The sequence below is a fragment of the Balaenoptera musculus genome, chromosome 3 (assembly GCF_009873245.2).
Source record: "Balaenoptera musculus isolate JJ_BM4_2016_0621 chromosome 3, mBalMus1.pri.v3, whole genome shotgun sequence".
Taxonomy (NCBI): Eukaryota; Metazoa; Chordata; class Mammalia; order Artiodactyla; family Balaenopteridae; genus Balaenoptera; species Balaenoptera musculus.
Genome location: NC_045787.1, coordinates 73,956,543 through 73,979,371, shown reverse-complemented (window position 1 = coordinate 73,979,371; position 22,829 = coordinate 73,956,543).

Genomic DNA, 22,829 nt, shown 5'->3' with positions numbered 1-22,829 from the left:
CTCCCACCAGCAATGAATCGCTGTTCCCGTTTCTCTATATCTTGCCAACCCTGGGGGTTGTCAAATTTTTGGATTTTTACCAACATGATAGTGAAATATGGTATCTTGATGTAGTTTTAATTTGCATTTTTTTCTATGTAGGAGTGATTTGAGCATCTTTTCATATGTTTATGAGTCATTTATATTTCCTTTTCTGTGAACTGTTAATTTCTAATTTTTTTTTTGAATTCTATGGTCTCTTTATAGATTAGAGAGTTTAGTTCATTGTCTGTATTGTAAATAGAATAAATTACAAATATTTTTTCCCAGGTTGTTGTTCATCTTGTTACTTAAGAGTTGCTTTAAAGACTGGATAATGGGATAATTGCGTTAGCGTTTCATGTCATTTTGCCTGCACACACAGCTATGGATGAAGATAGATTAGAGTGTGTGTGTGTGTGTGTGTGTGTGTAGATTTTTAAAAAGACTCTCTTTTTTTCTTAGAGCATAAGTAAAACCATGCAAACAGCTCATGCATTTACATACAGGCTCAGCCCTTCCTGTAGGCAGAGGAGGAATGCATGCATATTCTCCGAAAGAGGTTCAAAGTGTTTATTGAATTGCCTACTATGCACTATGCATTGATGTTGGCACTAGGGGTAGAAAAATGACTGAGACATTGAATCTTTATTCTAAATATTTACAGTTTGGTAGGAATGGTGAGGAAGTTTGATGTTCACATAAAGAAATATAATAGAGTAGAAGACAAAAGTAAACATGTAAACAGAGAATTAAAATACAGCAGGATAAATGTATATATAGTTACGAACACAGTGATAAGGGAGCAGGGAGGATGGATGATTGACTGTAATCTGTATTTCTCATTAAAACCACCATATCAGTCAGAGTTCAGTGCAGAAAAAAGAAACTGCTTTGAGTGTTTCAAACAGAAAGGAATTTAATACAGGGGATTATGATTTTGCAAAACTATTGGGAAAGGATAGAGGAATGGAAGTCAGGGAGCTGCCCTTGACTTCTGGTTTCTGGTTGTCCCCCTGCCGCTGCAGCTGAGCAGTTAGAAAAGCATTGCAGCTCAGGCTACTGCTGCTTCTGTTCTGACGGCCTGTCACCCATGACGCTGATGAACGCTAAGGAGAATATGGACCCTGGCCACTGCCAGCATGCATAGCTGTCAGAGCTCGCTTGTCAGATGCAACTGCCACAGGAAGGTAGCCTCACCTATGTTTCAGATTTGTCACAAGCACATCTCTCTGGCCGAATCCAGAATGTACCTGGACTTCCAGCTGTAAGGGAGCCTGGGAAATGTGGTTTTATTCCTTCCGATGCTTGTAATTCAGGGCATAGCAATGGATGTCAAAAGGTAATACACAATTTCAGTCACTTTGGTATGAATTTATCAGATTATCAAGCATAATAAAGCAGGAGACTAAAGAATGGGTACCTTAAATCGATATATTTTGTCCAGGTCCTAGGGGAATTTGTCCTAGGGGAATTCTAGAAAATAGGATTTACAAAGGAGCTCACCTGGCAGGAAACCTGGTAATTGCAAGTGGGAAGATGGAGGACATGGGGCCCTAAAGCATGAATAAGACTGGGAGAGTTATTAAAAGAATGGTTGAGAGTGTTAAAGGAAGATAAATTGTTTTTCACTGTTGTATAGGCACATACAGTGCTAATAAGAACAACACTAAAAATAATAATATGAAGATTTCATAACATAACATATGTGAAAACCTCTGATAAACCTCAATGCCCTGACCATAAACGATACTAGTGGTAGGTATTGCTGTTCTCATTTACATACGAGGAAACAGGTTTTAAAACATTAGAAACTTGTCCAAGTTGACTTTACTGTGTATTGGAACTTGAACTGAATCTCCCTTTCTTCTTCCCTTCCCTTCTCTCTACCTCCCTCCTATTCTCCTTCGATTCTTCTTTCCTGTAACTTATTGAGTGTTTACTATCTGCTAGGGTCTTTCCTTAGATGATCAAGGCAAAATCCTCTTCCTCAAGGAGGCAGTAGCCTTCTAGTCTGATGTTCATTCAGGATTTTTTTCATTGTATAACATATGCTTCCCAGAATTATGTTAGGAGCCCTGGATTCTGTTAGGAAACTAGCCACTTTTATCCTATTCAGAACACACACACACACAAACGAGGCACAGGCCAGTTCTAACAATGGGGTAGTAGACTCGAAACTCAGACCTTCAGATCTCAGTTGTAGCAGTAGACACGGCTCCTTGCTGGTAAATGGGTCATATGGATTTTATATAGAATTGCCTGCATGTGTATGGGCAGTAGGATTTGAATCCTGGGAGAAAATAAAATGAAAGAATAAAAATGGCTACAAAACATCTACAGGATATTAAAGTGAAGCTAACCACATAAAAGACACATGACATTTGCTTTGAATAGATAGACTGAGCATTTTGGTTCTTGTGCTGCTTTTTAGCTGCCAGTGATTCTTGGGGCAACAATCCAAGTTTTTAGGACACTATCACATTTTTAAGTTTTCCTAATGAATTATAATAACATTTCTGTAGTTTACATCAAATCGTGTTGAATGGCATTTTTAGCAAATTGTGTCACTGTGAATTTCCAAATTTTACAAAATTTCTTGTGCCAAAAAATAATCAGTGAAAATGATTTTGTGTGAAACTTTTTGAAAGCCAAGTTTAGCTGATTTTGCTAAATAGCACAAGCAAACAATTTATTCCATCTTTCTCCAAGTCCTTTTTCTGTGCCTTGCTCTCTGCTTCCAGGCCCCCCTCCCTCTTCCCCTTTCTAAGCTTCTTTCACTTTGTCTGCTGGCCTTTGTTTCTGCTCCTAGTTCGTCTTCCTCTAACATTATCAGCCCTCCCCTCACCCCTCCACCCATAGCTATAACCAAGCCTTGGGCTATGATTTTGGGTTGAGGGTCATGGAGGTCATGGATTTTCCACTGAAAGCAAGAAAGAAAAAAGGGAAAAAAAAGAATGATCACTTTTGCTCTCACTTTTGCCCTTGGTGCTGAGAAATATACTTGCGAGTATCCCAGTGAGCATTATTACTGTGGGATTCAGACAAACACAGTATTCACCATAAGAGAGACCATAATAATGTTGCTGAGGATAAAAGAATATATTCCTATGTGCCTGGACTTGTGTTTTGAGATCCTTGCATGTGGGTGGTTAGACTACCTTAGTAGATCTGTGAGTGCGTCCTTCTGAACTGCGCTGACTCTATTTCCCAAGGAGGGAAATAGTCAAGGGGAGTGGAAACAGCATGTGTTCTGCAGTCAGAGATCCTGGGTTGGAATCCTGGCTGGCCAGCCACTTAATCTTCCTGAATGTCAGTGTTTTCTGTTACCAAATAAGGAAACTAGTTACTGATCTAGCTATAACAGTATTACTGCTAACAATGCTGTGAATGTTAATTGAGTATTTACTGTATGCTAGGTATTCTGTTAAATACATGCCTCATCTCAGATCCCTTTACAACATTAGGCAGTAACAGAATTATTATCCCTGTTTTATGGATGAGGAGACTGAGGGAAGAAAATACATTATTTACTCTAGGCCACTTAGGTGAGAAGTGGAGGTGGGTCTGATTCCAAAGCCCTTCTTTGAACCACTCACACTAGGTAGATATGAGGATTAAATAATATAATACAGAGTATCAGATATATAGGAAGTTTTGTTTTAAATCATTTTGTTTAGGGCTAGAGATAACAGGAGGCATAAAGACAGCTCCAGTTCCTAGGCTGGCTTTTTCTGAATGTTCTCTGTTACCTTCCTTATGTGGGCACACCGGACCCCAAAAGATGGTGACTGAAGTCTGTGACGCAAATCATGGGAGATATCGTCACCACCAACTCTATTTCTTTGACCACGTAGAAAATTTGGTAAACTGTCTAGAAAATACCACAACAGACTGCAACTGGGGCATTGCCTAGTCTCAGATCAGAAATTGTAGGAAGTTGGTGTGCCCAGTGGGAATGGAAGAGGGAGGCGGAATTGAGATCAGAAACATCCCGCTGCCACCTACTCTTCGTGGTATTCCTAATGGAAGCCACAGAAGCTTACGGAGACTCCTGCAGAAAAGCTACACAATTATAGGACAGCACTCTATTCCAGCCTCTGTGGCTTCCGTGTGTGTTTTTGTGATCCTAGGTCGTGTCTAGCCCACGTGCTAATTTCTACCTGCTGAATACAATTTGGTTTGTAACAAGTGATGCTTTTTAGGAACTTTCTCAGCAATTCATCTCTGGGTGGGATTCTTTTCTAAACCACGTGAAGCCAGAGAATGGACACAAACATCTGATTGGTATGTTCTGTTTCAGGAGAATAATGAGTCTTCCTTCTGCAAAAAAAGATCATAAAGTTCCTAAACTAACTATGGCAAATGCTTTAGGTATGTCTGTAAATTTGGGCATCCGTGAATTTAGTTAGGCCTTTTCAACTATGCCTAGATCACAGTTTGTCAAATCACAGTTATTACTGAGGTTCCAGGAGGTCTTTGATTATTTCATGACCTTTTCCCTAAATAGCACCTATTACTTTGATACAAGAATTTTTGAAGTGCTTCACAATCTTTCGCTATTCCCTGGGGCCTGGGTCAGCATTCCTATCGCCTCTATTTTAAGATGAAACACAGAGAGTTTAAGTGACTTTCCCATGGGCTCCCAGCAAGTCAGCATCAACGCTGGACACATACTTCGTAAGCTTTTGGCTTTAGATGAGCTCGCTGAGCCACATATTTCCCCCAGCAATTATTTATCCACATTATGCCTCTGACCTGGATATGCTGGTGCTTATTTCCCATTTGCATAATGAGGAATACATCAGGCACCCAGGAAGGAATACTTCCTCCACACAAGTAGCCAAGCCCTAATGTGGACCTGGCTTTATGGGCTCCAGAAGGGTGAGCCAGGAGGCTAAGCCGGGCCAGCGCCGGCCTGAAATGCGAGTCTGGGCAGAGCCTGGTCAGAGTGAGGTCCAGCAGGGAGCCTGTGCTGCCTCACGGCGGAAGACAGGGGAGGGGGACACATTTTCTCACTTGGGTTTTTTTAAAATGCAAAATTCAGTTTAAGGGTGGAAGGCTGAAATCTTTTTCTGCCTGTTAGGTAGCTGGAGAGGGGTCCTGAGGAAATACTGTGAGTAACAAAGTTTATGTTCAGGTAGAATAATAAATGTGGGATGTGGGTAAGGAGAGAAACTATTTTTTGTCTTTTGCCTTTTGCACTCAGAGGGACAGATCATAAGGAGTATTTTTAAAAGTATGCATGGAAAATTAAATATGATAGTTTGCTAAGCTATTTGTTTTCAAATGACTTTTATTAATAGTGTCTTTGTTACAAAACTATCTTGTCTTATTATAAGTTCATTAAATTAACTTTAGAAAATACAGATAAGCAGAGAGAAGAAAATAAAATCACCCTGAATTCCACTACTAAGGGGTAGTCTTTATTAACATTTTAATGCATTTTTTTTTCTTTCTTAAAAATGGGCTTACTCTTTCTTGCTTTTTACAATGATTATACATCGTATAATTTACTACCTATTATACAAACACACAGAGAAGATTATACTATGCATATTGCCTTATAACCTGCTTTGTAAACTTAAAACTAAAATATTTTGAAAGTCTCCTCTGGTCATTAAACAGCCTTCCCCAACATCATTCCTGATGGTTGCATAGCATTGCATTGTATGGATGTATTGTCGTTTATTTAACTAATTCCTCATTGCTAGACATTTATGCTGTTTCCAACTTTTCTCTGTTATAAACAGGCTATGATGAAGATGTAAATCTTACTCATCATGGCATCAGATCATGCATTTTATTTGTATCTTCTGGAAGACTTAAAACATAAGGTTGCTAAGCAATATCACTGCTGTATGAATCCTTTAATGGGAAGACTTGAGGTGAGAGAGCTGCTTTGAGTCTAGCCAGGGCTAAGGTGACAATATGTCAAACAGTAAAGGGCTCATTCTTGTTCACTGGAAGTGGAGATAAGCCCAATAAGCTAAGAGCTCTGTGTGGCTAAGGAAATGGACTTCTCACACAGCAAACTAGATAACGGTAGAATAGCACTTAATTAAGATACTGAATACAACACTTAAAATGTGTTAAAAAGGAAGGAGCTTATTTGTCTAAACTTTAGGTGTGCTGAAGTGGTTGTCTGAGGACGTAAATATACCAGTCCCATTATGTTTCATGCAGGCCTTTCCAAGACACATTTCTAAAATAAAGACAAAAAACAAACAGAAAAACTACAAACCTTCATTTTTTAAAAAATTAATTTTTGTTGGAGTATAGTTGCTTTACAAGGTTGTGTTAGTTTCTACTGTACAGCAAAGTGAAGCAGCTATACGTATACATATATTCCCTCTTTTTTTGGATTTCCTTCTCATTTCGGTCACCACAGAGCACTGAGTAGCGTTCCCTGAGCTATACAGTAGGTTCTCATCAAACCTTCAAATAACAACAACAAAAACAAAACCCCAAACCTACCTTTTGTTGATTGCATTTTGTCCTCTATTAGCTCTGCCTTTCCAGATTGAGCAGCTCTCTCCCTAAATGCTTTGGGAAGGCCAAGTTACCACACGCAACTTTTTCACGTGTAGGTCTATACTGCTAAAGAAACAAGCCTACTCGCTTTGTATCATTCACGTTAGCTAAAAAAACTTTTGTGGAAATTAAAAGGAACCCGTTTAAATTCTATCATCTCTTTTTTTCTTCTAATTTTTTTTTCTAAAACATATATTTCCTATGACTTTCAAGGCTGCACTGACGATAACTTGACTGGCAGATATGAAAGTCTAGGCTGAAGGGACATGTGATCTGAGCAAATTGCAGCAGTTCTAGAGATTGAAGTAATCAAAAACATACATTTTTTGGACTGCTCGGGCATGTGTGGGCTGTATCTGCTATACCAGTACTCAGAGTGGCATAATGACGTCAGCCTCTCCCCAGATAGTTTTCGATGGCTCTGTGAACATGGCTAGAGAATAGCAAGTTTTGTTTTCCTTCTCCTTGCGGTGACCATTGTCTCCAGCTGGTCCTGTGCTCAGTGAGTCATTAATTACACCCAGAATCTTTATAAGTGACCTGTTGCGGCGTTGAGGTTTATTCCCAACTTATTCTGCTTCACCGCATAATATTTGGCCAACGTGCCGTGTTCTTCTTTTTAAAAAACGTTCCCTCATTCGTCCTTGCACCATGAGGATTCATTTTTGAGATGAAGAGCAAAGGGCTAGGTTAAGAAAAACACAGCCACCTCCAGAGTGCAAAAACTGCAATAAACCCATCACCTCTAACAACAGCAGAGCAGGAAAAGATAAAAAACAGCCTGCCAAGAATGTAGTAACCACCCATTCACTTTTAAATGCTCTCCACACTTCAGTGCACAGACCTAATTACTTTTCTGCATTCCCAAATCCACTTTGCCCGTACTGCAATCAGAAACCTGGCGTTAAAATATTTTAGACTTGGAGGATCAAGAGTAATTATGGGCCTTAGCTGCACCTTTTGGTTTTTCTGCCCTCAACCCCCTCCTCCTCTTCTTTGGGTTACTTTAAAGCACGCTCCACTGGAAGAAAGGCTGCCCAGTCCCAGTTGGGGGTGAAGCTTCGAGAGAATAAAACAAAGAGCAACTCAACTCAATTCAGTAAACTTCAATGAGGCTGGTATATTTAATGTGAGCCCAGGGTTAGCCCACAGAATTGTGGCAGAATGCAATATTCTCAACAAAAAAAGATGTGTTTAAGGTCGGCTAAGGCCCCATAAGGCTGTTGTTGGTGTTTAAGCAGTCCACTGAGGTATTTAGCACCAAGGGTTTCTAAACATTCCAGCAGAGAATTAAACCGCAGCTTTACAGTAGCTGCTTAAAGGTTTGGGGGGCTGGGAGCGTCCCCTCCCCCTTGTATTGAAAGGTCAACAAACAGTAGGAAAGATCATGTCATAACAAAGATGAAGCCACCTATTATCGCGTATAGTGACAGCTAATAGCACCATCAGAGGGATTAATCCAAGGTATTAAATAGTGTAATTGTTAAAATAATATCATGGTTATTAGAACACCCAAGCATGAGCCATTTTTCATTTTACATAACATGAAAGTATTGCAGGTGAGCTTAGCCTTCCCATGACAGGCACTTGTTATAAATATGTAAATATTAGAAAATTGCTTCAGTGCTACAATTTTCCTGCAGCATACAGAATGCATTTTTGATATGCAGATGTTATGTTTCATGGCATTTACTAAACTACTTTTGGGTAATTCTGCCCAGAGGTACACTTTTAAAAAGCTTTCGTTCACACAGAACAATTTACTGTGAAAGTTGGTTCTAATGTTTTACTTCATTGAGGCATTTTTAGTTCCATGGATTTAATAAGACAAATGCTAACACAAAAAAGCGTAGTTTCTCAAAGATGAGTTTGTGAAAACGGCTAAGGGAGGCTGAACACTGATAAAGTTAACTTTGTGGAGTCTTCAGCTCTAAGTTTGAGCTCTAGTAAGTTTTATGAGACTGGATCTGGACATAGCCATCTTAGGTTTACACAGTTCTTACTCAGAATATTAGAAAGAAATGTGGTCACCTTGAAGGAGTACAAATGTTACAAAAACAGAAGAACCCTCAACATTGAAAACACACGAAGCTACTAAAATGCTTCCCTATTTCTTTTAGTTTCCAGTAGTTAAGAATCCAAACCACAAGTTGTACTGGAGGAGATGGTTTAGAACAATAAGATGTTTCAGATGGTCAGAGTTTGTAGGGCACTTAAAAAGTAAAACAAGGGGCACATACACTGGCTCACAACCACCAATTAACCCTCCTTGTTAGATAGGTAATTTTTTCCAATCAGAGGCATCAAATATCAGAGAAATCATGGGCCAAAACAGTCATTATCTGCAGGGAATTCAAAGGCTTTGAAAACCAATAATTCCAAAGAAATAACAGAGTTCTTTCACTGCATGGACTTCATCTTCAAACCTATAATAAGAGCCAGGCCCTGGCTGTGAACCTGTACATGTCAAGGAGAAAAAAGGAGGCAGCAGAAGGCAGGGGCAATAATCATAGGGCTTTTCTGTATAAAACTATCTGGAAGTGGAGGTTAAAGACCACATTCTGAACACTCTCTATATCACACAACGTCCTGATTCAACATAGAAATGAAGGGCTTGATTGGCCAAAGGTGGGAATGGAGAAAAATATTAAATTACTGAGCTAAAGAACATGACAAGAAACTCTACTTAAAAAGTCTAGCAGTTTAATTTGAATTTTTAAAGCTTGAGTGAAATGAAATAATCCTTGACAGGATAAAAAATAATCACAGAATTTCTCAAACTTCATGGCAAACTCTTCTTAAGAAATGCATTTATTCTTAATACCTCATTTTCTTTATGTGGCATTCATATTTTATAAGGTCTAGTCTTGGAAATCTGTAGCTAGTGGACCTGGTCATTGAATATTTGACAATGAAGCTCTCCCTTAATTGTACCCTCACTTATTTTCTTATATTTTTGCTATATCAAAAAAAAAAAAAGGCTAGAGTTCAAATCTGTAATAAATCATCTATGTTGTATCTATATATTCCATGTACGAATGAACTAGCATTTGGTGTTTTTACCCTTTCAAACACATGGCTTAATATTCTGTAGAGGGGGCCTTAACTTTTACACATTTACAACTAATTTCATAGAAATTCATGGGGGTAACACATACTTTTCACTTAACAAGGTCAAGGGACAAATCCACATGCCTAATTTAAATGATTCCTTTTTTTCCCCCCATCATTATAAGCCCATAACAGATGTGAGGGAAAGAGAAACTCTATTCCTTATAGTTCAGTTGCTCTGACTACCTCTGATGACTTTCCTGCGGACCTGGGAGAACAGATTCACATTTTCTATAGCAAACTTTCCCAATGAAATAGAACTTTCCGAAATTCTGTTTTTGTCCTTAGTTAGGTTAATGTTAGAATTGGACACTGCCGCAGTCTGTGACAGTCTCAGATACTGAATCTGGTCACTTTGCAGACAGAATAAGGTTCTTGGCTGATGTTTGAGGACTGTTGACAAGATGTATGCGGCATAAGTAATCATGTCGCCCAGCTGTCATCCAACGTGGCTTAGCTAGCACCTCCTGGTACAGCATCCAAGGGAGTTGGACTAGATCTCTTTGATACTCCTGTCCAACACTTAAGGCTCTGTGATACTATAATTTGTCCAATTTAGATCAAGACATTTCATTATACTTAAGAGAGCACTTTATTTTCTGACTTCAGTAAAGCAAGAAAAATTTTAAATTACATTTATTTTGGTAATTAAAGATAAAATTGACTGTATCTGAGCTGGCAGGGACATTGAAATTCTTATATAGCCAGTGCTAAAGTGCCATTTTTAGCATTTCAAGTTTCTTAGCACATTTAAATTCTCTCATGTGTTCCTTTTCCAGGGGTTTCTACAGGGGAATAGTGGCCATTACTTTCAAAAAATGGAAAGCAAATACACAGATAGTGAGAGCTCCTCACGTCCTGCCCAATCTCAGAAGTGAGGTGCTGAATATTTTGTTGTGTTAATTAAGAAATAGAAGAATAAGAGATAAACAAATGAAAACTTCTTAGTGACACACGGACAGGGTAGAACAGGGTCATTTATGTTACTCAGCAAAGTTACTCACTTGCTACACTTTTCTTTGTGTTGATGACTCTGACATTTATATTTTCATTCTGACTGCTTACCAAAGTTTTCATCCTATCGTACAACTTTGCACAGCACATTGGTATTTGTTTGTCCCAATGTCACATGGAGCTCAATGGACTTAAAATTCAACTCAGTTTGGTTTCCCAGTGTCTCCTGTGTGTGGTGTTTATTTCCTTCCAAATCAAAGGCTTTGCCTGTGTCTTCCCCAAACCTGGGCGCCCCTCTTCCTCCTTGGCTCAGCGCCCCAAACAGCATCACTATTGTCAAAGTTCTCCAGGTTCAAAGCCATCGGGCAACCGCAGACACCTGTCACACCTTGCCTGAACTAACGCAGCTGCCTTCTAGGAGTTCCCCTGCCCGCCTCTTCCCTTTCTCCACTGCCACTGTTAAACTAATGTTTGTAATACACCCACTCTCCTACTCAGAATCCTGTGAAGCGTCCTGATCTCCTAGAATCGTGCCTGCATGCCACCTTCCACCTTAATTACGGAATCACCTTTACCAAGTCTCCCACGTCTCCTTGCCGCTTAGTCTGGACTCTTTTACCGTTCTCCTCGCTTGTATCTATACTTCTCAACGTTCCCCTTTCTCTTCCCTCTTCAACTCCCCAAATCCTAACCACATTTCAGCCTTTTCCCCGTGAGATGTTTTTTGGCTTGTTTTCATCCACTTCGATCCCCTTTCCTTTGAACTCCTAAATCGTATCTTGTCTTTAGATTGGGTCATCATCTTTGCTGGCAGCTTTGGCAGAATGGAAAGAACCTTGGACTGGAGTCAGGTAAACTTGGTTCCAAAACAGGTTTCAACAATGTATCAACTCTGGGCCTGGAGCAAGTCATTTTAACTCTCTGAGCCTGTATTGCCTTTTTTTATAAAATGCAGATATTAATAAACGAGATGCAAAACGATAACAAATGTGAAAGTACTGAAGTACTGACATGTAATCAGATTGTTAGTGTTAGTTGAATTTGATTCTTTAAAATTGTTTTTAACTACTTTATGTCTGTCTGTTTTCCTAATTTGGCTTCAGGAGAGCAAGTACTCTGTTTTACATCCCTTTCTCCCCACAAAAGCTCTGGATATTGTTATGTAAAACTTTGTGGCCAATTAATAAATCTGGAATAAAACTTCCATTTTAGAAACTTGGCCTAGAGTTTTCCAACAACGCATTTTAAAGCTAGTCCAATCTTGGACTCTGAAAATAGAGTAGAAACAAACAAACAAACAACAAAAATCTAAAAGTTAAGTCTGCTATAGGGAAATCTTAACCCCTACTAAATTTCTTGGACAACATAATAACTTTATATGAACTCTTGGACCCTGTCATAGATAGAAGATTATCATTTACTAGTTTTTCCCTTTTCTTATGAACTAAATGTATCAAGTTGCAAAGAAATAAAATATTTGAAGACATGCTAACCTACCTCCACCCAGGGTAGTTTCTAATAAATATTAGCTATTTTTTCACTTGATTATTTAATTTAGTTATCAATCACTTATATAATTCTTTTTATGGGCAAGTATTGTTTGAACACTTTACAAATATTAATTCACTTCATCCTTACTACTCCCCTATGAGTAGGCAGGATTATTGGGGTTATTTTTACTGTTAAGGAAACTAACGCACTGAGGGGCTGAGCAACATGTCCAGGGCTACAGAGCTAGGAAGGCTGGAGAAGGATTGGACCCAGGCAGGCAGTTGGTCCCCAAAGTCTCATACTCTTAACCAACAGGCTCATGGTGCCTCTTTTGAACCTTGTATGTTTTTGTACTTTTCTCCTTGTTTGGACCCCTTTCATTGGCTCCTAAACGGTAGCTAGCAAAACTCTAGGATACAGTAAATATTAATCACAGTATTCATATTCTGCTCTATTCCTTGACTTGTTGGGTTGGAAGTGGACTGTTGAACTCCCAGAGGGAGAAACTTCACAGGCTTATGGGATGGGAGAATGACTGTGTCTTTTATGGGAAGGTGGAGATTATTCCTTGTATATACAGAGGGTGTTTTGCTTTGCCTCAAAGATTAGGAAAGGAGAATTGACCTGAGTCATTTTTTTAGTCATCACCAAGAATTTCAAAATACATGTAAATGCAGTGTCACAACATAATTGCCTCAGATAACGTATCTCAAATTGTGAGCGAGATAATAGCACATCGGCCAGTTTACTTAATTATATTTTGCCAAGTACTCAACTGTATTTTCTTGAATTGTAATTTTAGATTTGAGGCAATTCAGCAATTCATGAGGAAAGGATTTCAATGTGTTGAAAGAGCCTTTTTCTCTAGAACTTTATCATGTTTAGAAGGTCATCAGCCCCCATACCACTGGTGTCATCTGATTGAGAATGAAGGTCAGATTTTATCCTCCTTTTATGCTGGGATGTTTCTATTTGCTCTGTTACACAGTAATGTGGATATTGCAATTTATCATGCATGTGCTCAGAGAACTTACGTCCATTTCTGATGTTACACTTGAACACATTTCTTATCTTAGTCCGGTCGGGCTAACTCTCATGGAGAAAGGCCTGCTAATTTCTTTTGGTCTTTGCAGTCACATTTATATATCATGAGAGAACCTAGTTCAATTAGCCATTTTAGTATGCAAAGACTTTTATAAGAAAATAGAAATAATTAATTGTAAGAAGGATTTTAATCCTCAGCATCTTCTTTTACAAATGTAGACTCAAATGAGGTTTGAAAAGTCACCACTTTACATGTGCCCAAACCCACATATATATGTGTTTTTGGTAGATTTTCAGTTGAGGCCCATACCGTCACCCTCCTTCCTAATGATGAGACGAGAGTGCTGGCTCGCTCTCATTCCCTGCATGTAAAAAGACCTTCGCTTTCATTAACTAAATAGAATATATCTGTGTAAATCTGAAGGTAAAGTGGCTGTTGATAATAAACATGACAGAGGGTATGAATATCAGTTCACAAACTCAGATGTGCAAAGGACATCAATATTGTAAAAACTGCTTTGAGCTACCTACAATCTATCCTCAATCCTTCTTGTGGTCCTGACGGGAAGTTCAGTGCAATTTAGGACTCTCTTTCCCTCCTGCATTGTGCAAAAGCCCTAAGGACTTACATAGAAGTACTACATACTCTCTGCACATCTCTGGCCACAAGATATTTACCTCTAAGACACCCATTCTCTAAGTCTGGATGTTCATTTCTGGTCGGGAGGTTTTATTGCTTTGCTTCTGTGCCAGGAATCTTTGCCAAGCCCAGAGCCCTGGTGTTTGCAGCCCAATCCCACCAGCCATACAGAGCCCTCCTTCCCTGATCAACCTGGGGGTCCATCACACTGCTCACACTGCCGTGGAACATGCATGGATCCCACTCCTCTCACGAGCCCCACAGGCTCTCACCTGCTTCCAGATGTGGGATATCTCCCCCTTGCCTTTCACCTCAAAACCACTCCCCTCTCTTTCTTTTCCCTCCAGGACAACAAGAGCAATTGTCTTCTACAGCTTGTGTGTTCTGCTCTGTGGAAAAATCCCAGAACCAAGAGAGCACAAAACCTGGCCCCTATTTAGAGATGACAGGAGGGAAAGGTAGGGAAAAATAAATGGAGAATAAAACCAAAATAATTTCTTGGTTAATTATCTCACCACTCTACTATTTAAATAGAGAAGTATTCCTGTGTCAGGCTTACCTTTACACACCATAGGTCATAAAAATCCTACCACAATCCCACAAGGACAGGTTTCTTATCTCCACTTTACAGATGAAGGGTTGGTTAGTTTCCCTTCTAGGCCAGTTACACAGCCAGTAGTAGGACCAGCATTTCAATTCAGGCCGATTAGACTCCAAAGCTGATATTCTCTTTAAAAATAATGCCACAAATGAGACCAAAACAAAGTTTTCTTTCAATTCTTTGAAGAAAGCACTTCCAGCCCTAGAGTATTCCTGCCATATTAATAATGCAATCTGAATTAGAGAGTATCTTTTGCCTGGGTTTCTGTGGGCTGCCCACCTGCCTCAGGAGTTTGCTCTTCTAATTTCTCCAGGGCACATTTTCCCAAAGGATATACTTCCTGAAGGGTTGTGTGGTGTTACATCTTGTTCTAGGTCAGTGTTAAACTTTAGCATGCATTAGGATCATCAGAAGACTTACTGGAAAACAGAATGCTGGGCCTCGCCCCAGAGTCTCTGATTCAGTGAGTCTGGGGAGACCCCTGCGAATTTGCATTTTTAACAAGTTCACAGGGGATGCTGATGCACTGGTCCAGGGGACACACTTGGGAACCAGTGTTCTAGGAGTAATGTCATCTCTAGTTTAGTGTAATTGAGTGAGGATGTAGAGATAAAATAAGTGTTCTCATGCCTCTGTTACTTGGGGATTTGTCTCAGCTCAATTTTGCTAACTGCTGTAGAGGTTAAACATGATCAAGTTTTAATTTATTTCCTTGGTCAAAAATTGTTTAATTTATACCTGTCATAGACTTTTGTTTAAGGACAAGAAAAGCACAATAGTGATACTGAAAGGCGACAAGTCTGAGGAGAAGCATACACAAGATAACAACTCTGCAAATTTTCCTCCAGATGTTCTTCCACAGTTGTGTATGCTGCATTCATTGGATCAGATTCTTGCCCAGAAACCAAAATGAGTCTAATATTTCAAAAACTAATGTTAAAAAGAGAAACGATAACTTTCCAGTTGACTTTTCAACTGTATTTTTTACAACAAACTATCGGAATGCGGTTTAATTTTACTTACATTTAAATATACTTAAACAAAAACATGCTACTTTCAAATTGTTAGTCAAGAATATCATACTTTTATTGCATAAATTGGATTTAGTTAAATAACATGAATTTCTTGTTAACTGTAAAAAAATGAAAAATTCTTTATATGAAATAAGACTTTAAATATCCTATTAAATAATCTGTATAACACTAATAACTTACTAATCTAAAATAAAAATGCTTACATCACTTTTTATTAAATGGCACAGAAAAAGTATTTAAAATATTTCTAAGGATGTTCAAGAGATTAAATAATCCTAGGAAAGGGATTCAGGACTCACAGGAAGAAGGGAAATCTTTAGGGGAGTAGATCCCACAGTGACCCAATTTTTTGGTGTTACTTTACTGTCTTCTCTTTCCTCTGGCTGGTGTGGTGCATAAGATCATATCCATCCAGGGAATGCCTTTATTCTTAGAAGACCTGTTGGACACAGGGCACATGTTGTGAATTCTTAGTTGGAGCAGGTTCTTCACTAGGCTCTTGGGAAAAGCGCTCTCTCAATTTTATGCCTCCCCTCTGAGTCAGAGGGCTCACACTCAGAGGTTGGAGACCAGACAATGGGCCCAGGCAAAGGTGGTTTAGAAGGCCACAGCTGGGCCTATAGATGGCCTTTTGTTAAGGAACAAAAGAAATCCTCCCAGTTTTCATATGGCTAAGCCTAGTTTACCAGGGTGGGAGGTCAGATTGGAATTTGGGACCAAAACCCTATAAGGTAGACATTGATCTGTAATGTTTTCCATTTTTTTTTTTTATAAATATATTTTTAAATTATTTATTTATTTATTTATTTATTTATTGCTGTGTTAGGTCTTCGTTTCTGTGCGAGGGCCTTCTCCAGTTGCGGCAAGTGGGGGCCACTCTTCATCGCGGTGCGCGGGCCTCTCACCATCGCGGCCTCTCCTGTTGCGGAGCACAGGCTCCAGACGCGCAGGCTCAGTAATTGTGGCTCACGGGCCCAGCCGCTCCGCGGCATGTGGGATCCTCCCAGACCAGGGCTCGAACCCGTGTCCCCCGCACCGGCAGGCAGACTATCAACCACTGCGCCACCAGGGAAGCCCTGTTTTCCATTCTTGAATCTAGTTCGACATTAGGTGTCCTTATGGAACTCAGGATTTAGGAAACCCTCCTTCCTCCCTCCCTCCCTCCCTCCCTCCCTTCCTTCCTTCCTTCCTTCCTTCCTTTCTTCTTTCCTTCCTTCCTCAGCAGCAATGACTAACTGAACCTGTTCATCAGAGCCCCCTGAGAGTGGATTAACTTTGGTTCTTTTTCAACCCTCATGCAAAGTTCTTTATTGACTTTCCATTACCTATGCAAATAATGCCCATATTCTGAAGCTGGGCATTAGAAACACGTCATGATATGGTCTCAATCTCTTATCCAGTCTAGGCTTCCATTAAGCTTTTCTCCCTCCTAACACACCCTGTGCTCTGGTTACCACTCTGCTCATTTTTCTTTGGTAACTTCTTGCCTCTCTTCTGACCAGGAATGCCAGTCTTAGGCAACTGTCTTCCAAATTCTCCCTCCTTTATGAGAGTGAATTATTTCACTCCTGGTTAAATTCTGCTGAGATTGATACCTGTTTTGTATAGTGTGCATTTCTGCCACTGGATTGTGTGTTCTTTGTAACGCCAGTATCTAAGACAGTCAATGTTGCACTTTTAAAGAAACACAGTGCCTTAAGGTCTATCATTTCATTTAATCCCCATAGCACTTCTATGGGGGTGATATTTGGCTTATACTGAAAGCAAAATAACTAGAAGAAATGTCAAGATATATTGAATAGTAGTATTAAACAGCATTGGAGTACTAATAGGAAACCATGGCATCAAGCCAAAGCAAATTGACAAGCAAATTATAGGTAACAGAACAGACTTTGCAAAACAGCTGTTGCTGTAAACTAAGGAGAGGTCATTCTTAATAATTTAGGTAGAAAAGTCTGCTGGCTTACTAACATTTTGGGGGCATGTGCCTGTAGTCGGAGATACCATGGATAGTGATGTCTTCTGAAACCTATGAAGAAACCTGCCCTTATTCTGAAGAACATTGCCTGATCTGTAAATGGCAATGGACTTTGCACAATATGAAGGGTTGGTTATGGCCATTTGCAACAGGTTGGTTTCATTTGGGTGACTAATGCTAACTAGCACTAGGTAGGAAAGAAAAATAATCATACAAGTAAAAGCCAAGGCAAGCTAAGTTTATCACTTTTAAAATTCATCAAAGCAAGATTTTTTCAATGTTTATTTTCCTTTCTTTCTAATACTGAAAGGCAATGTCATGGCAAGTTCCCTAGGACACCCTGACTTTGTCACCTCTTAGTTTCTTAGGACCTCAAAATAGGTTAAGTCTCTTAGTTTCTTGGGACCTCAAAATGGGTTAATGAAACCTGCCCTATAGGGGGTCTTGTGAAAAATAATATGAGGTAACATATATTAAAGTAATTGTATATAAAACAGTATAAATAAAATATTTGAATTTTTTTGCTCAAGGCATAACATTATAATAACTTTAAAAATTATGTTTCTTTTGTTTTGTTTGTTTTTCTTTAAAAATCTATTTTTGTAAGGCTGACTCTCTGTTTTGGTCTTTTGAAGACCTCCTTAGGGCTATATTTGAGTGTAGCTACTTGGGTTCTTATGATTGGGTTCCTGCTGCTGGACTAGTCCTACACTGATAACTTTTTGTATGCTACCTATTACGGGCTGAATTATGGTCCTTCAAAATTCATATATATTGAAGTTCTAACTCCAGTGCTTCAGAATGTGACTGGATTTGGAGATAGAGTCTTTTAAGAGGTAATTAAGGTAAAATGAGGTCATATGGGTGGGCCGTAATCCAATCTATTGATAACTGGTATCTTTATAAGAAAAGATTAAGACACAGATTTAATCTATAAACATTATCCTAGCAACCAACTTGACTCATCCATACTTATTCTCTAAGGAGATGAAAACTGTATTCTTTTTATTTAGGATTATTTAGTAAGGACATCATTGACTTTGATTAATTTTGGGAGCTGAGTGACTGTGGAGTAATTAAGTTGATTGCTGGTATGGCTTATGGAATCAGTCTTGTTGGTCTGAGCATACAAATTATGCTACAAAACCATTTTCAAAATTAAATTGAGGTTTTGGTAAGACACAAACTTTTTGAAGCTAAAGTTGCAGTATGGCAGCTTTACTCTTAGGGTTTAACGTGTTAATTTACTTTTTCTATGCATTCAAATGATTTCTTCCTAATCCAACTTAAACAATCAAACTAACTAACTAACTGAATAAATAAAACAAAAAATCCCTGAATTCAGTATTACCTTTTTCTGTTGAACTTATTTTGGGCATACTAGGCTATATACTCCATGTGACACATAGTTTATTTCCATATGTCTTTAAGCTTTCCTATGACTTTCTTTGTTGGTTATTCCCTATTTTACTGGAAACACTGAAATTGGTCTTAGAAACTGGGGGCTCCTGATAAGGAAATTGGGTGGAGTGTATCCCTTTACAGGAAAAATTTTTTAACAAAACAATTCCAAAATGAAACATTCTATTGTAGCAGATTGAAGAAGGCCACAAAATTTTAGACATTTTTCCTATTAAGAGGTGATTCTGTGTCTCCTAGTCTTAAATGTGGGTGAGCTCTATGACCGCTTTGACCAAAATAACGTAATGGAAGTGAAGCTCTGCCAGTTTCTGGGTCTATGCCTGAAGTGACCAGAAGGGTCTACTTCCTGTTTCTTGGAACACTCACTCTTGGAGTGCTGATCTACTATGTAAGAAATATGACTACCCTGAGACTGCTCTGTTTTGAGGAAGCCGAAGCTAGCCACGTGGAGAGGCAGCAAGAAGAGACACCAATGTTGGCCAATCCAATGTTGGCCAGCTGTTCCAGCTATCCCATCCCAGGCTCCAAGTATGTGAGTAAGAAATCCTGCCCAGCTCAGCCACTACCTGAATATCACCAAATGACTCCAGTTGATACCCTGTGAAGCAAAAGAACTGTCCAACTTGAGTCCTGCTCTAATTGCTGACCCACAAAATAATGAAAAGTAATAAAATGTTAAATAAGTTTTAAGGATAATTTGTTATATAGCAATAAACAACTGGAACTTTAATCTTAAAGACTTATATGAGGATGATGTAAACTTATGTTTATTTATAGTTATATAAAATGCTTATTTATTGTCCTAAAGTTATAATAATTAAAAAAATGCTTATTTATAATCATATAAAGGTAATTTCTGGCATAATCTAGAGCCTTCAAACTTGACTGACTTGGAAAATTTTAATCTTCTGTTTGAGTATTTGTAACTATTCAAGAAAATGTATCTGAATGCTTTTATCAAGAATAAATGTTGAATCTTTAAAAAAGAGTTTATTTTTTAGAGCAGTTTTTGGTTCACAGCAAACTGTTGAAAGTATGTTTAGTAGTGTAAGAGACCACCAAACTGTCTACCAAAGTGGCTGTACCACTTTGCATTTCCACCAGCAATGAATGAGGGTTTTTGTTGCTCCCCATCCTTTCCAGCATTTGGTGTTGTCAGTGTTCTGAATTTTGGCCATCATAATAGGTGTGTACTGGTACCTCATTGTTTTAATTTGCATTTCCCTGATGACATATGATGTGGGGTTTAGTGGTTTTTAAAATGTATTATTTGCTCTCTTTTAAAAAATAAACTAAATGGATTTCAAATTTTATATTGTATTTTTCAGTAAAATTAAATGCTAACAGTGCTACAAATACAGTTCTCTTTATTCTGTAACTTGTTTGAGTAAAAACTGTATATTGTATAATATGGGATAAGCAGGAACATGTGGATAATAAAGAAATGTTGCCTTTTTTTTACTGACAGTGCTTTGGCCTCAAAGAGGATAATTTGTCTGTTATTCATATGATTATTTTATAAAGTTAAAATATCCAGACATGTAGAGAAAACAGTTCTCCTTAGATCACCCTCTTGGAACAGAAACATAATGCATTAAAGATCAATTGATGCCTTATGTTTCTATCAGTGGTATAAGTTAAGATTTAGTTCATAATATAATCGAGACCTCACAAAATATAGAATAGCATTTTCATGTGGAATTGGAATTTCCCTATATTCTCCATTTGAAAAATTCTTCGTATGCATATAGCAGTTAATAAAGAAGAACTGTTTTTATAATAAGCATTTTCTCTTCTCTTTTTTGATGCATTATGTCAATGGGAAAGAACCCCCCAAATAAGTGCTGCTCCTTATCATCGTGCAAATGTGATTCCAGAGCGCGCTTCTCTGTCTTAATCACTGAAATTATTTGGTTATCAAAGCCATACACAGTTCGTGATTTGACTTTCATCCTTTTCATACTTATCCATGATATTGGTCTAGCCTTGAAAACATTAAAATGGCCTTTGTTTGATATTCAACATGTAATTTCAGAAAGACGTGTTCATTTTAAAAATTGAGACTGAGTGTTAGTGTGATAGAAGAGTCTTAGCAAAGCCTGGGAATAGAACCATATTTTCCCGGGGTGTATGGGGGAATAGGCTCAGTAAACAGTAAAGTGGCTGAGGGTGTATTTGTGTGTGTGTGATTGTGACATGTAAGTGTGTGTATACATTCAGCTCTCTCCCCTATAGTGGACAGATTCTCTATGTATTAATTTTTTATCCTGCAACTTTACCAAATTCATTGATGAGCTCTAGTAGTTTTCTGGTAGCATCTTTAGGATTTTCTATGTACAGTGTCATGTCATCTGCAAACAGTGATAGTTTTACTTCTTCTTTTCCAATTTCTGTTCCTTTTATTTCTTTTCTTCTCTGATTGCCGTGGCTAGGACTTCCAAAACTATGTTGTATAAAAGTGGTGAGGGTGGACATCCTTGTCTTGTTCCTGATCTTAGAGGGAATGCTTTCAGCTTTTCACTGTTGAGTATGATGCTAGCTGTAGGTCTGTCATATATGGCCTTTATTATGTTGAGGTAGGTTCCCTCTATGCCCACTTTCTGGAGAGTTTTTATCATAAATGGGTGTTGAATTTTGTCAAAAGCTTTTTGTGCATCTATTGAGAAGATCATATGGTTTTTATTCTTCAGTTTGTTGATGTGGTTTATCACACTGATTGATTTGCGAATATTGAAAAATACTTGCATCTCTGGGATAAATCCCACTTGATCATGGTGTATGATCCTTTTAACATATTGTTGGATTCAGTTTGCCAGTATTTTGTTGAGGATTTTTGTGTCTATGTTCATCAGTGATATTGGCCTATAATTTTCTTTTTTGTGTGTGATATCTTTGTCTGGTTTTGGTACGAGGGTGATGGTGGCCTCATAGAATGAGTTTGGGGGTATTCCTTCCTCTGCAATTTTTTGGAAGAGTTTCAAAAGGTTAGGTGTTAACTCTTCTCTAAATGTTTGATAGAATTTGCCTGTGAAGCCATCTGGTCCTGGACTTTTGTCTGTTGGGATTTTTTTAATCACTGTTTCAATTTCAGTACTTGTGATTGGTCTGTTCATATTTTCTATTTCTTCCTGGTTCAGTCTTGGGAGATTGTACCTTTCTAAGAATTTGTCCATTTCTCCTAGGTTGTCCATTTTATTGGCATATAGTTGCTTGTAGTAGTCTCTTATGATCCTTTGTATTTCTGTGGTGTCCCTTATAACTTCTTTTTCACTTCTAATTTTATTGATTTGAGCCTTCTCCCTTTTTCTTCTTGATGAGTCTGGCTAAAGGTTTATCAATTTTGTTTATCTTCTCAAATAACCAGCTTTTAGTTTCATTGATCTTCGCTATTGTTTTCTTCATCTATTTCATTTATTTCTGCTCTGATCTTTATGACTTCTTTCCTTCCACTAACTTTGGCTTTTGTTTGGGAGTTTGGGATTGACATATACACACTACTATAGTTAAAATAGATAAAAAAAATAAAATAGATAAACAACAAGGACCTACCGTATAGCACAATATTCTGTAATAACCTAAATGGGAAAAGAATTTGAAAAAGAATAAATATATGTATATATATATAACTGAATCACTTTGCTGTACACCTGAAACAAACACAACATTGTAAATCAACTATACTCCAATATAAAATAAAAATTAAAAAAAATGGGAACATAAAAAAACTATACCTCAATAAAGAAGATTTATCCATTCAGTAAACAAGTACTTACTGATATGTTTTTATAATACTTAGGATTTCGTCTCTCATTGTGTTGGCAAGAACTAGTATCACTGGGAGGGAGAGAGATTAAAAAGAAAAGAAAAACCCAGAGACTATTTCCAGAAGAAATCTTTAAAGTCCTTTTAAACAGAATTATGCTAAATTTGATATTTTGGAAAATAATTTCTTCCAATCAGCTGTTCCTAATAAAGAGCCAACAGGACATATGTTCTGTGACA